This window comes from Dendrobates tinctorius, unplaced genomic scaffold (assembly GCF_039654945.1).
Source record: "Dendrobates tinctorius isolate UK_male_01 unplaced genomic scaffold, ASM3965494v1 ptg000078l, whole genome shotgun sequence".
Lineage (NCBI taxonomy): Eukaryota > Metazoa > Chordata > Amphibia > Anura > Dendrobatidae > Dendrobates > Dendrobates tinctorius.
The window spans coordinates 1,955,019-1,969,545 of record NW_027361746.1 but is presented as its reverse complement, the minus strand read 5'-3'; positions in this window follow the sequence as shown (position 1 = coordinate 1,969,545).

Below are 14,527 nucleotides of genomic sequence, written 5' to 3'. Positions count from 1 at the left end.
TGTCACTAGAGGATAACGGAGATTTTGAATTTCTGCACACACTTGTGGACACTGGACACTTTTGGATTGTGTGAGGCCCACTGAATATCACAGCGCTATGTCACAGGCAGAAATTGGCTAGTGTATGACAAACTACAAGGTGTATATAGAATTGGGCAGAATAGGAATCTCCCTAGAGTGTAGGTCTGTAAGAACGGAACAAGTCCTCGACTTATCCTTACAGAGCGACACACAGATAGCTTCACTGTGGCCGTGATAACAGCCGTTACACGGTACTGAGAGAGGAGCGTGCATGTACACGGCTGTCCGGTGTACGTAAAATTGTCAAGCTCTGTGTTTTTTAAGTATACGGACTGACACATGCTGTCTCTCTATAGTTTTGAATGTGATGAAACAGCAAATATATTTAACTGTTTGAAAACTAGACAAAACTAGAAGGTGCAGGTCTGTAAGAATGGAACATGTCCTCGACTTATTCTTACAGAGTCACACACAGATAGCTTCACTGTGGCCGTGATAACAGCCGTTACACGGTACTGAGAGAGGAGCGTGCACGTACACGGCTGTCCGGTGTACGTAAAATTGTCAAGCTCCGTGTTTTTTAAGTATACGGACTGACACACGCTGTCTCTCTATAGTTTTGAATGTGATCAAACAGCAAATATATTTAACTGTTTGAAAACTAGACAAAACTAGAATGTGCAGGTCTGTAAGAACGGAACATGTCCTCGACTTATTCTTACAGAGTCACACACAGATAGCTTCACTGTGGCTGTGATAACAGCCGTTACACGGCACTGTGTGAGGAGTGTGCACCGCTGTATGGTGTGAAAAAATGCACGCTCAGTACCTCACCAGGACAAAAAAAAAAATTTGGATTGCTTTTAAAAAAGCAGTTTGCAGAGCAGTGGGTAAACAGCAATGCAGCCGTCAGGAAGCCTTAGAAGGCAGCCTAACAACCAACACTGCTGATCCAGCAAAATATAGCCTCCACTTGCACTGCCACACAGTGACTGGTGTGTTGTACAGGCAAAATCGCTAGCAGCAGAAGCAGTTTTTGGTGTCTTCTTCCCTGCCTAACGCTCTCCCTACAGAATCAGCAGCAGCAGATCTCCCTATTCTGAGATCAGCATGAGTAACATGGCGGTAGGCGTGCACGCCCTTTTATACACCCTGTGACACCCACCAAAGCAAGCCAATCACTTGCATGCCCTTCTGAAAGATGGTGGTGACCCCTGCCTATGTCATCACGTTGCCCACAGTGTCCGTGGATCCTGATTGGCTGAAAAAGAGCGCAAAGCAAACTTTTGAAACGCGACTTTGGCGCTTAAGTCGCCGACCTTGTGGCCGACCTCATCCTAGGGTCGGGTTTCGTTTCATGAAACCCGACTTTGCCAAAAGTCGGCGACTTTTGAAATTTTTCGACCCGTTTCGCTCAACTCTAGCACAGACTTCTACACTGCGTGCAGAATTATTAGGCAAGTTGTATTTGAAAGGATTCTTTTTATTATTGAACAACAACTATGTTCTCAATCAACCGAAAAGACTCATAAATATCAAAGCTTAATATTTTTGGAAGTTGGAGTGGTTTTTTTTAGATTTGGCTATCTTAGGAGGATATCTGTTTTTTCAGGTAACTATTACTGTGCAGAATTATTAGGCAACTTAATAAAAACCAAATATACAGTGGGGCAAAAAAGTATTTAGTCACTCAGTAATAGTGCAAGTTCCACCACTTAAAAAGATGAGAGGCGTCTGTAATTTACATCATAGGTAGACCTCAACTATGGGAGACAAACTGAGAAAAAAAAATCCAGAAAATCACATTGTCTGTTTTTTTTTCATTTTATTTGCATATTATGGTGGAAAATAAGTATTTGGTCAGAAACAAAATTTCATCTCAATACTTTGTGATATATCCTTTGTTGGCAATGACAGAGGTCAAACGTTTTCTGTAAGTCTTCACAAGGTTGCCACACACTGTTGTTGGTATGTTGGCCCATTCCTCCATGCAGATCTCCTCTAGAGCAGTGATGTTTTTGGCTTTTCGCTTGGCAACACGGACTTTCAACTCCCTCCAAAGGTTTTCTATAGGGTTGAGATCTGGAGACTGGCTAGGCCACTCCAGGACCTTGAAATGCTTCTTACGAAGCCACTCCTTCGTTGCCCTGGCGGTGTGCTTTGGATCATTGTCATGTTGAAAGACCCAGCCACGTTTCATCTTCAATGCCCTTGCTGATGGAAGGAGGTTTGCACTCAAAATCTCACGATACATGGCCCCATTCATTCTTTCATGTACCCGGATCAGTCGTCCTGGCCCCTTTGCAGAGAAACAGCCCCAAAGCATGATGTTTCCACCACCATGCTTTACAGTAGGTATGGTGTTTGATGGATGCAACTCAGTATTCTTTTTCCTCCAAACACGACAAGTTGTGTTTCTACCAAACAGTTCCAGTTTGGTTTCATCAGACCATAGGACATTCTCCCAAAACTCCTCTGGATCATCCAAATGCTCTCTAGCAAACTTCAGACGGGCCCGGACATGTATAGGCTTAAGCAGTGGGACACGTCTGGCACTGCAGGATCTGAGTCCATGGTGGCGTAGTGTGTTACTTATGGTAGGCCTTGTTACATTGGTCCCAGCTCTCTGCAGTTCATTCACTAGGTCCCCCCACGTGGTTCTGGGATTTTTGCTCACCGTTCTTGTGATCATTCTGACCCCACGGGGTGGGATTTTGCGTGGAGCACCAGATCAAGGGAGATTATCAGTGGTCTTGTATGTCTTCCATTTTCTAATTATTGCTCCCACAGTTGATTTCTTCACTCCAAGCTGGTTGGCTATTGCAGATTCAGTCTTCCCAGCCTGGTGCAGGGCTACAATTTTGTTTCTGGTGTCCTTTGACAGCTCTTTGGTCTTCACCATAGTGGAGTTTGGATTCAGACTGTTTGAGGGTGTGCACAGGTGTCTTTTTATACTGATAACAAGTTTAAACAGGTGCCATTAATACAGGTAATGAGTGGAGGAAAGAGGAGACTCTTAAAGAAGAAGTTACAGGTCTGTGAGAGCCAGAAATCTTGATTGCTTGTTTCTGACCAAATACTTATTTTCCACCATAATATGCAAATAAAATGAAAAAAAAACAGACAATGTGATTTTCTGGATTTTTTTTTCTCAGTTTGTCTCCCATAGTTGAGGTCTACCTATGATGTAAATTACAGACGCCTCTCATCTTTTTAAGTGGTGGAACTTGCACTATTGCTGACTGACTAAATACTTTTTTGCCCCACTGTATACCCATCTCACTTGTTTAGTTTCACCAGGTAAACCAATAGAGCAACACAAAATTTAGAAATAAACATTTCTGACATTCAAAAACTAAACAAAAAAAAATCAGTGACCAATATAGCCACCTTTCTTTACGATGACACTCAAAAGCCTTCCATCCATAGATTCTGTCAGTTGCTTGATCTGTTTACGATCAATATTGCGTGCCCCAGCCACCACAGCCTCCCAGACACTGTACGGAGAGGTGTACTGTTTTCACTCCCTGTAGATCTCACATTTTATGAGGGACCACAGGTTCTCTATGGGGTTCAGATCAGGTGAACAAGGGGGCCATGTCATTATTTTTTCTTCTTTTAGACTTTTACTGGCCAGCCACGCTGTGGAGTATTTGGATGCATGTGATGGAGCATTGTCCTGCATGAAAATCATGTTTTTCTTGAACGATACCGACTTCTTCCTGTACCACTGCTTGAAGAAGGTGTCTTCCAGAAACTGGCAGTAGGTCTGGGAGTTGAGCTTCACTCCATCCTCAACCCAAAAAGGTCCCACAAGTTCATCTTTGATGATACCAGCCCATACCAGTACCCCACCTCCACCTTGCTGGTGTCTGAGTCGGAGTGGAGCTCTCTGCCCTTTACTGATCCAGCCTCAGGCCCATCCATCTGGCCAATCAAGAGTCACTCTCATTTCATCAGTCCATAAAACCTTAGAAAAATCAGTCTTAAGATATTTCTTGGCCCAGTCTTGACGTTTTACCTTATGTTTCTTGCTCAAAGGTGGTCGTTTTTCAGCCTTCCTTACCTTGGCCATGTCCCTGAGTATGGCACACCTTGAGCTTTTTGATACTCCAGTAACATTGCAGCTCTGAAATATGGCAAAACCGGTGGCAAATGGCATCTTGGCAGCTTCATGCTTGATTTTCCTCAATTCATGGGCAGTTATTTTGCGCCTTTTCTTAATAATTTTCTTCTTGCGACCCTGTTGGATATTTGCCATGAAACGCTTGATTGTTCGGTGATCATGCTTCAGAAGTTTGGCAATTTCAAGACTGCTGCATCCCTCTGCAAGACATCTCACAATTTTTGACTTTTCAGAGTCCGTCAAATCTCTCGTCTGACTCATTTTGCCAAAGGAAAGGAAGTTGCCTAATAATTAAGCACACCTTTTGATGTCATTAGACCACACCCCTCCTCATTACAGAGATGCAAATCACCTGATTTACATAATTGGCAGTTGGCTTTCAAACCTATACAGTTTGGAGTAGGACAACATGTATGAAAAGGATGATGTGATCAAAATACTCATTTGCCTAATAATTCTGCACCCAGTGTATGTGTCCAGGTGGGACATTACAGAGTGGTCTGTGTTCTAAGCAAGGAGAAGCCTTCCTGTGTCTGTGGCTGCAGATAGAGCTCCGGGCTGGACATTGCCCTGGCCTGTGTGTGCACAGGGCCTGAGGGAACCAAGGCCAGCTAAGGACTCTTTTTGTTTTTCATGAAGACTGTTTGCCTTTTCTGTTCTGGATTTGATGGTTTGTGAAGCCAATAAACTCACAAGGACGTTAAAGAGAATGTGCCTCCTGCTTCCTCCTACGCAGCCAAGTGAGTACAAACATTACAATATATATATAAATATATATATCTCCTGCTATATGCATAAAGATACAAGGGAGACCGGTGTCTGCAGGGAGACCGGTGTCTGCAGGTCTGCAAGGGAGAGCAGTGCTTGCAGGGGGAGCCGTGACTGCAAGGGAAAGCAGTGTCTGCCAGGGAGAGCAGTGTCTGCAGGGGGAGCCATGTCTCCAAGGGGAGCAATGTCTGCAGGGGGAGTGGTGTCTGCAGATCTGCATGGGAGAGTGATGACTTCCAGCTGGAGTGGTGTCTGTTGGGAGAGCAGTGTCTGTAGGGAGAGCAGTATCTGCAAGGGAGAGCGGTGTCTGCAGGGTGAGCGGTGTCTGCAGGTCTGTAAGGGAGAGCGGTGACTGCAGGGAGAGCAGTGGGAGGGGTGTCTGCAAGGGGAGCAGTGTCTGCAAGGGACAGTGGTGTCTTCAGGGAGAACTGTGTCTACAAGGGAGAGTGGTGTCTGCAAGGGAGAGTGGTGTCTGCAAGGGACAGCAGTGTCTTCAGGGAGAACGGTGTCTACAAGGGAGAGCGGTGTCTACAAGGGAGAGCGGTGACTGCAGGGAGAGCAGTGTCTGCAGTGGGAGGGGTGTCTGCAAGGGGAGCGGTGTCTGCAAGGTAGAGCGGTGTCTTCAGGGAGAACGGTGTCTATGTGGGGATGGTGACTTGACAGACTTGACTGGAAGTAGGAGGGGAAGATTTGTGCACTACAGACGGAGATTGGCAATGACAGAAAGGTAACAGCAGGGAAAGACGACAGAAAAGGGAGAGCAGTACCAAGATTTGACCACAAGATGGCAGGGAGGAGTGTAGTTCAGGACTTCACATCAGCTTACGGCTATAGAAACTGCTTAGTCATGGGGGGTCGGGGGGGATAGGACCCCAGGAGGGAAATTCCCAGTGAGAGAGGGGATAAATAGGACAGGTTGGGGTTCCAGGCTTGGCTAGTCCGGGGAGGAGCTCAACAGAGGAGGACTCAAGTCAGAAGACGGAGAACGGTGAAGAGCTCGACCTGGGAACTGACAAGAGAAGACAGTCAGGGGGGTGGCCCTGACACGACGTACCGCAGGACAGACGAGGCCCCGGGAGTACCGACTGGACGACGACTTCGGGCAGGTGAAGTGCTGGCGGTAGATTGGTCTAGGACAGCCCCAGCGAAAGATCCACGAGGGACGTCATCACGACTAAAGGAGAGGTAAAAGGAACCCGGGCCTGGAAATGGAGAGCTGTAAAGGAACTGCGGTGCATGGCTAAGGTCATCAGGAGGACGGCAAATAAACCCGGATCTGTTAGGCTAGTTTCACACTAGCGTATTTTACATGCAGCGCACGGTGCCGCTAAGCCCCACCCCCTGCCTGCCCCGTCCGGTCATCTCCTCCTACTATCGCACACGGCTGCATGCGATCTGCGCACCCTATCTTTAGCATAGGGTGCGCTGGCCGTACGCTAGTAGGATTTTTGTGTGCGCTGCGCACTTTTGAAGGTGCACCGAGCGTGCCAAAATGCAACATGGTGCGTTCAGCGCACACCGGCGCACCTTCAAAAGTGCGCAGCGCACGCAAAAATCCTACTAGCGCACGGCCAGCTAAAGATAGGGTGCGCAGATCACATGCAGCCATGTGCAATAGTAGGAGGAGATGACCGGACGGGGCGGGCAGGGGGCAGGACTTAGTGGCGCCGTGCGCTGCATGTTAAATACGCTAGTGTGAAACTAGACTTAGGCCGGTTTCACATTAGCGCTTTTTAAGCGCGAGCACGGCCAGGGGTAGCTCCGCCCCCGAGCCGGCTCTCTGCCCGGCGTGCCCGCCCCTTGCTTGTAGCGCCGCCTACTAGCGGACAGCGGCGCCTGCGATCGGCGCACCCTATCTTTAGCATAGGGTGCGCAGATCGTGCGCAGGCCGTGCGCTAGTTGCGCTTTGACCTGCGCTGCGCACTTTTGACGGTGCGCCGTGCGCGCCAAAATCAAACTTTTCGGATTTCGAAAGTGCGCAGCGCAGGTCAAAGCGCAACTAGCGCACGGCCTGCGCACGATCTGCGCACCCTATGCTAAAGATAGGGTGCGCCGATCGCAGGCGCCGCTGTCCGCTAGTAGGCGGCGCTACAAGCAAGGGGCGGGCACGCCGGGCAGAGAGCCGGCTCGGGGGCGGAGCTACCCCCGGCCGTGCGCGCGCTGAAAAAGCGCTAATGTGAAACCGGCCTTACAACTGAATTCTGCCTCCGACTCATCTTTGCCGCGTCTGGTCGTGGTAAGCAGTGGACCACCCCCTGTCTGCAGGGAGAGCGATGTCTGCACTGAGCGATGTATGCAGAGGGAACGGTGTCTGCAGGTCTGCAAGGGAGAGCGGTATCTGCAAGGGAGAGCGGAGCTTGCAGGTATAGTGGTGTCTGCAGAGGGAGCGGTGTCTGCATTGAGAGCGGTGTCTGCAGATCTGCAAGGGAATAAAGATACACCTACACAACCAGCTCTGCCCACCCATCAGTTTACAGAGTCCAGAAGTGAGGGAGAAGCTGAACTGACATCACAGGAAGCAGCAGATTGTCAGTCAGAGATCCTGTGACCAGAAGAGCAGCTCAGGTTGCAGAAGGATTTAATGAAGCATAGTAGTTAGTAAAGTACTTATCTAGTGGCCAACACCTTTAAAGGCCCTTTTACATTTAGCGATGCACCAGCGATCCAACCAGCGATCCGACCCGGTCAGGATCGCTGGTGCATCGCTAAATGATCGCTAGTGAGCTTTCATACAGAAAGACCTCACAGCGATGCAGCAGCGACGCAGCGCACGATACTCACCTTTCACACACAGCGATCCTGCGTCCTCCCGCCCGCCTCCACGCGTCGCTGGACGTCACAGCAGGAAGTCTCAGCAGGAAGCGCCCGACGAGAAATGGAGCCGGACATTCTCGCGCGATCAGCGATGGACAGCGGGGGAGCCGGTCGGAGGTAAGTATCACACATAGCGATATCGCTAGCAATATCGCTATAACGTCACAAAACCAGTGACGTTTTAGCGATATTGCTAGCGATATTGCTTAGTGTAAAACCCCCTTAACACAAAATCCTGATTACAAAATGGGTAATTTTTTATTATTATTATTATTTATTTATGTAGCACCATTAATTCCATGGTGCTATACATGAGAAGGGGGGTTACATACAAAGTTATAGATATCGTTAACAGTAAACCAATTTACAATGGCAGACTGGTACAGAGGGGAGAGGACCCTGTCCTTGCGGACTTACATTCTACGGGATAGTGGGGAAGAGACAGAAGGTCGGGGTTGCAGCTGCTCTGCTGGTGATGAGGCGGCAAAATGGTCATTGCAGGCTGTAGGCTGTAATTTTCTCATAATTATTTTCCTTTTATTTTTCTGTTCCTTGTCAGAGTAGAACAATGGAGTTAAGAAGTGTAAGTGTGAACTTAGCCTAAGTATAATGCATCAAAAAGACATTGAGAGGTTGCCTCCCTGACACATTTGGGATATCATATGTTCACTTTGGGAAGTCAGGCTTTTTCATTGTGTAGTCTTTTCCCACTAGATGGCACTGTCACACTTGTGTACTTGTGTACAGTAAATTTACAGCCAGAGACATAAACTAGTCCGTTTATAAGTAAATAGGGGATTCCAGGCAATTGTCCACGTTAAAAGAAGAAAGATTTATTTATGAACAGCAATAAAAGTTGCACAACTTAAGCAAATACATCATAGGGCAGCGGAACTCAAGAGACTGAAAACACTGTACGTAATACTATCAGATAGGGGCCTGTTACAGTGAGCTACTAATGATATACATAAACGTGAGAGATAGATATGACAAAGATAGATAAATATTTCAGGAAAAGACTTGTGCAGTAGAGACATCTCATCTCAGTCAAACACTGAGTCTTCCTCAAACTCCAATTTCTTATTTTTTACTTATAGATATCAGATAGATAATAGATAGATAGATAAATAGTTAAAGGGTTTCCAATTTCAACAAATATGTTGACTCAAAGAGTTTATAATCTCTCCACCTCCACAATCCCCTCAGCCCCTTTCCGAGATTCATAATTCCATGCAGTTTGGGATTTTAAACATATTTTAATATGTCACTCAGCGATGCACAACAGCTGGAGCCCCCTTAAAGTGTAGCTGTCATTTCTAATTACTGTTTTAGAATAAACTGTTATGTGCATGTACATGAGGAATAAAACTACTTCTGGCTATTATACAGTGGGGAAGAAAAGTATTTAGTCAGCCACCAATTGTGCAAGTTCTCCCACTTAAGAAGATGAGAGAGGCCTGTAATTGACATCATGCAAGAAGGAATGGCTTCGTAATAAGCATATGAAGGTCCTGGAGTGGCCTAGCCAGTCTCCAGATCTCAACCCCATAGAAAACCTTTGGAGAGATTTGAAAATCCGTGCTGCCCAGTGACAGGCCCAAAACATCATTGCTCTAGAGGAGATCTGCATGGAGGAATGGGCCAACATACCACCAACAGTGTGTGCCAATCTTGTGAAGACTTACAGAAAACGTTTGACCTCTGTCATTGCCAATAAAGGATATATAACAAAATATTGAGATGAACTTTTTTTAATGACCAAATAGTTATTTTCCACCATAATTTGGAAAATAAATCTTGCCAAATCAGACAAGGTGATTTTCTGGATTTGTTTTCTCATTTTGACTTTCATTATTCTGACTCTTCCTAATGGCTGCAAATTCCAAGCATTCTAATTATCAGCTTCTTAGATAATTGTATAACTCGTACTCACACCACCAGGTGTCCACAGATAGTTTTAACTCGACCGCCACAGCAATTGTAGAAAGACCAGGAGACATTATGCTGTTTTCTTCCAAAATCTTGTATTAGTTTACAATGAACAGTAGGGAAAAAGGAGTAATCTGCACAGGGGAGTACACATGAGTCTTGAGTAATGGCTGCTGTAGACTAGACAGAAGAAGAAAGGAGGGGCAACCTAATACAGAGCCTAACTACGGGAGGAACATAGGGACAATCTTCACACAGTCTAATTCTACCTAGCAACAACAGGGAATTTGCTGATTGGAGGAAAAACTCAACACAGAGAATATATATATTAATATATATTATGGGCTGTTCCCATTACTCCCCGTTAGTGATGAGCACGTATACTTGTTGCTCAGGTTTCCCCAAGCATTCACTGGTGGCCTCCGAGTATTTTAGCGTGCTCGGAGATTCAGTTTCTGTCAATGCAGCTGCATGATTTGTGGCTGCTGGACAGGCTGAATACATGTGAGGAATGCCTGTTTGTTAGGGAATTCCCACTGTATTCAGGCTATTCAGCAGCTATAAATAATGCAGTTGAGGCAACAGAAACTAAATCTCCGAGCACGCCAAAATACTCAGAGATCATCCGAACATGCTCGGGGAAACCCGAGCAACAAGTATACTCACTCATCACTACTCCACATCTGAAATTGTCAGATTTCATAAGTCCTTATGCAGCGAAAGAGTCAACTCTGTCCCTCGACGTCATGAAACCTGCAATGAGAGGAAAGAAGACATACAATGCAACATAATGCAGAAATCAAGTCCATACTTGCAATAAAACATTGTACTTGAATGAAAAAATAGAAAAATGAGTCCAATAGAAAAACCCATCTTCAGATTGGCGAAGCCGCAACATGCAACTCTTCCACCAACCCAACAGTAGAAGTTCTAATCCACAAGGGGAAGCTTAAAGTTCAGTTGGAAACTGATAATCCTGAGTCCTATCATGGCAGTAGCATGCAAAGGTATGCTCCCTGCCGTGTCAGAGACCAGCGACAAAGTTAAGTTCATGTGACTCCTGTTTGAAAGAGCCATCAAACTGAAGCACTCGGAGAGGTTCCTGCAGCTGTAGTCTTCATAGATGCGTTGTAGGAAATGTAGACTTGTCTTTTGATGACAGTTGAAAGAGTCTTTAAAGAACTATGGTGCAGGACTTGGAGTTGCTGTAAGGCCTTTAGAGACTTCTTCCCCGTTTCCCACCTTTGCTGTCTCTGAGATGGAAACATAGTGTTCCTGTTGATGCCCTGAGTAGCGAGCTGTCTCAGTGGTACCCTGCCTTGAACTGCGTTGGGTGATTTGAACCCAAGAGGACCGTGGATGCTGTTTTCAACAGGTGAGGCTATTCATTCGATAGCAAGTTCCATCGCAGGGTGATGCTTGGGAAGTGAACGTGTCTTGTTCGACGTCCGGCAGTGTGCTGAGGCTGCATTACATGGGGAGAACGCTAGCACTATTGGTAAGAGGTAGGCTGTTGAGACAGGGGCTCTCACTCTGAGCACTGAAGCTTAGCACGGCTTCGGCTTGACCAGGCTTGTGATGGAGATAGGCGTCAAAGGCTGGGAACTTAGTTGCTTGCTGTAAATCCCTTGGCAACTCAGTCTTTGCGGGAAGAGAAGGTGAGGGTGTTACCAAGCTGTTATAGTTGTCATCAGTGGGTTTGATGCTCATGACCCTGATGATCACCTTGTCTTCATCTGTAGATGGTGAGTTGTTGTCCTTGATTGAAGGATCGAGTGCTGTTGTCTCGAGGTTGTAGTCTCAAGGATAAAGCAGACTTGAATTGTAAGATGGTTGTTGACACTTAATGTCATTTGACTTCTCCTTCATCCAGTAGTAATGTGGGTCTGGCAGAGGGGACAAGTCATGGTGATCTGATATGATATGGGTTTTGTAAGAGATGTTGCTTGAATCCTTTGACTGGTCACTACAGATGTTGCTGATGATAACCCAGCCTAGCTCGAGGCGCTAAACGAATGGTTCATTGAGTAGTCCGTGGATTTGTTGACGCACCTTGTGCAGTCATATATCTCTGCCGAGGAGAATTAGGATATCTGTCTTGTCATCCAGGGGTGGCATTTCTTTGGCTATCATTCTGAGATGAGAATGCTGAAGAGCGACTTCTGACGTTCGGATTTTTTACCTGTTGAATGGTATTTGGTTACGCTCAACAAGCATGGGTAGTGGTATCTCCATGGCGTCTTTCTCAAGAGAAGTTATTATGAGGCCACCGGCCCTTCTTCCAGAAGTTTTTATAATGCCGCTGTAGGTGCCCAAGGTGTAGGGATAGACATCTCCTTTTATGTCGAACAAGTCAAAGAGTTCTGACCTGGCCAGTGATTTGTTGCTTTGTTCGTCCAGACTATCGTACACCTTGACTGCCTTCTCTGGATGACCCTTGGGAAACACCCTTGCCAAGCAAATCTTCACGCAGTCTCGTAGACCTTCTCCGCAGACTACAGTGCATGAGGAAGATACCGCAACATGGCTTGTCACTTGGTCTGAACTCTCTCCGCCATGGCTGGTGGTGGGAGAAGGTGTAGACACAGAGTCAGGCTGTGATGGATGGAGCGCTTGTATCTGGTTTTTGCTGTCGCACTCTAGACACTTGATGACAGTAACACAGTCCTTAGCAAGATGTTCGGTAGAGGCGCAGCACCTTAAACATACTCCAAACTTCTTCAAGAGCTCCTTTCGTTCTTGAAGGGTTTTCTTCCTGAAGTTGATGCACTTCTTCATGGGATGTGGCAGCTTGTGAATTGGACACTGGCGGTTCGGATTTTCCACCTCACCTTCATTGCCTTTGTCTGGCGCTGATGTCAGTGTAGGCAGAACTTCTGTCTTTTTTGCAGACACCACTTTCTTCATAGCAAAAGCTGGGGTCGGTTTTGCACTCTGCAATCTCCTTGAAGTGGCAGAAATAGGAGAATGGAAGAAAAGCGACTTGGTATTGTCTTTTGTAGTTTGACCCTCGTATGGTCCACCTTTCTTGTATGGTGTAGGGTAACTTGGCAACTATGGGTTTCACCCCATGAGCGGTGTCCAGGTAGCTGAGGCCAGTTAGGTGCATGTCTGCCTTGGCTAACTGGAGCTCTAAGAGCAGGCCGCTGAGCTCTAGGAATTTTGAACTGTCCTTGCCGGATATTTTGGGGAAATCTTGTAGTCGCTTGGACAATGCATTCTCTATAGCTTCGGGACTGCCAAAGCTACGTTCTAGTCTTGCAGCCATGAGACCAGCAGCTGGATTACTGATGTGGACAGATCTGAGCCTCGTGACCCGCTCTGTGGATTGAGGTCCGAGCCACCTGATTAGCAGATCCAGCTCTTCAGCAGCAGTAATGCCAAGGTCACTAATTGCAGCTTTAAAGGCACATTTCCAACCTCTATAGTTCTCTGGTTGATCATCGAACCTTGTGAGACCGGTCTTAGTAAGTTTACGGCGAACCATGTACCTTGCAAAGTCAGACATGTCAGTTTTTTCTGACTTTGGGAATACAATTGCTGGCTGAGTAGCGCTGTTCATATGGTCTGTAGCGTCTTGACTTAGAAACGTAGGATAGTATGGTGCGGCATAACCGGTTGTTAGGGATGGTGGAACGCACTAAATAATAAATAATAGAAAGTGCGTTCGCCGCCTGGGGTCCACAGTGCAGAGGTGTTACACTGCTGCTATGTAATGGCAGACGCACAATATGGCGGTATTGCGCACGCCTGTTGAACGTCACCCGGAGTGCACTGGGCGGACTCTGTTAATTCACAGAGACGCCAAGGCGTTAAACACAAGTGCTGAGCCTGTTGAACTCACAGGTCTCAGCGGAATGCAGGCACGGTATATGGTCACAGGACTCGGGCCCAAGACACAGGGTCCTTCTAGACCTACCATGCGTATGGTGTTGCAACGGCGGATGCCAATAAGTACTGCTGACTGCAGCACAGCGACAGACACTGCCGCAAGACAAGAATGCCCGGTAGCAGGCATACTGTCAGACGCTAGTACCGTGGATGATATGCACTGTGGCCTGTAGCTTGCTACTGACTGGCGCTGACTCTATCACTTAGTTCCCTATCCACACACGTAATATCAGAGGGAGGGGAATCTTAATGAGTCATTTGCAAGTCCATGCATCCGTCATCATTCACACAGGTAGCAACTAGAGTCTATACTAGCGCATGGCCGAGCGGCCATGCAAACCTTTTATAGCCAGGACCTTCCGGAAGCTTCCAGATCCCTGAGATGGACCAATCAGATCTGGAGAAGGACCTGTGCATGTGACTCCCTATCTCCAAAGGGAGATCGTCTCGTGAGCATGCTCAGTGGAGCGACAGAAGGACTTAGCCTCTGGAGCGTTTTCCTGCTGAGCAGCCTGCATTGCTATTGCTGACCCAAAGGTGGCAGCAACAGCCAGGCCCACAGAGCAGGTCTGGGCAGAGCATCGGGAATGATGGGGCTGCTATGCAAGCGCCTCTGCGGTCGATGGAGAATGGGAGACCGCAGAATGTGAGGCTCTGGATTCCTGTTGTGCCGTTGCAGGAACCCGACACCTAACACCGCGTTACTGAGAATAGTTTCTTCCATAGATGTGACTGGAGCTGTATTGCTTTGCTGTGGTGTAGGATCTCACTGTGTATTGAAGCATGAAGGACGTTCGGGTTTGAATGTTTGTGGCACATTGGACTGACATTGAAAGCTAGGAGCTGCATTGACGTCTTGATGCTTTGGAGAGGGGTTGGTACTGATGGGAATGTTGGTGGTCAGGGGTTCATTGGTTTGGCTCAGCACGTAGTTTCTTGTGCGCTTAAGTGAGTATTCTGTGTCAAATTCGCACAAAT